Raw genomic sequence first — 1,493 nt, 5'->3', positions numbered from 1 at the left:
TGATATGTGAACTATATGCCATTAAAACTGTTAAAAATGAATATATGCTTCAGTCCAACTAAAAGGAGAAAAAAGTATTTTCCAGAGAACTATGGACTGTTGGACTTTGAGTTTGGTAGATTTTTGGCAAATAATGTGGTCCTACATGTCCTTTATTGTCACCACTCATTTGGCAGATGAGAAACCTGAGCCCTGGAGAAGTCAAACTGGTTCATGGCAGAAGTAGGAAGAGAAGTTTATTTATCTGGGCATTTACTACATGCATGGAAAGCTATGGAGCAAGAGCCTTACCTCTAGAAAAAAGGGAAAGAGAAGGATGTCTTAAAAAATGTTGGTTGCCCTCAAATCTACTGTGAGTCATGATGATCCCATGTGCATCACAGTAAAACCGCACCCTTTAGACTTTTCAAGACTGGAATTTGGGGAGCATGTCACCAGGCCTGTCTCCCAAGGCAATGGTGGGTAAATTTGAACCACTAAATATTTGGTTAGTAGACAAATGTTTAACGTGGGACCCTTGTGAGAAGAAAAAGCTAAACTGAGCATTTGGTATGCATCAGTGCTTTGTTACTGCTTTGTATCTATCCACAGCCCTAAAAGGAATTTGACGGTGTGGACCATAGTTCTAGGCTCCCATGACTGCGTTACTAAGGCCAGCAGCAGATATTTCTTCTGTTGACAAGGCTTACTCCACTCATCTTCACACCTGATTAAGTGACGTCAGCTCACTGAAGCTAGCGCAGCCCACTGGGTTTATCCGCACCAATCAGAAAGATTCACGGGTTTCATCATGTCTACAAAACTTTATAGATGGAACACATACCAGAGGGACTCCGCAGATCACTCCAGGAGAGTTACTTCGAGGGAAATTCAACACTGCTGGATCGCAGGAGGAGCATCATAAAGATAAGTAAGCACAGATCCACAAGGTTTTGAGGGGCTGGGGGCTTTTGGCTTACCACAGTGGAAGTTGGCTAGGGCTTGATTTTGGCCCCACCACTGTCTCGGCCACCATTTGGAGCCGGTGTGGGGACTTAATCTGAACACAGCCACAGTTTGCCGCCACATCTGGGCAGGCACTAAACCCTTGCATCTCCATGGGCAGGGATCGGGACTCAGCTACATTGTTATTTTTGTTTCCCTTTCTTCTCTCTGTCCCCCCACAAACTCAGCGGGCTTACTTTTAAATGTTTTTTCATCTCCTCTTTGTCTCTTTCCTGTTCTCTCACACGCCACTGCTGACCTCCAGGACACTCCCCTTAGCCTAGGGCATTTATGCCTGCGCCACACCCACCTAGGAATTCCTGCTTATGTGGCTGGGGGAGTTCTTATTTAGGTTGGTATAAGACTTTAGTTAGTGTTAGTGTTAGTGTTACTATTAAGTTTAAGTTTAGGGTTGGTTTTGGCCTTCGGGTTATGGTTTGGGTTAAGATTAGCTTAGTTTTAGGGTTTGTGTTAGATTTAGAGTTAGGGATAGGGTTAGGGTTTGGTTT

This window comes from Echinops telfairi, unplaced genomic scaffold (genome assembly GCF_000313985.2).
Source record: "Echinops telfairi isolate 266 unplaced genomic scaffold, ASM31398v2 ScPeMD7_7465;HRSCAF=8503, whole genome shotgun sequence".
NCBI lineage: Eukaryota > Metazoa > Chordata > Mammalia > Afrosoricida > Tenrecidae > Echinops > Echinops telfairi.
This window is presented reverse-complemented; position numbering follows the sequence as displayed.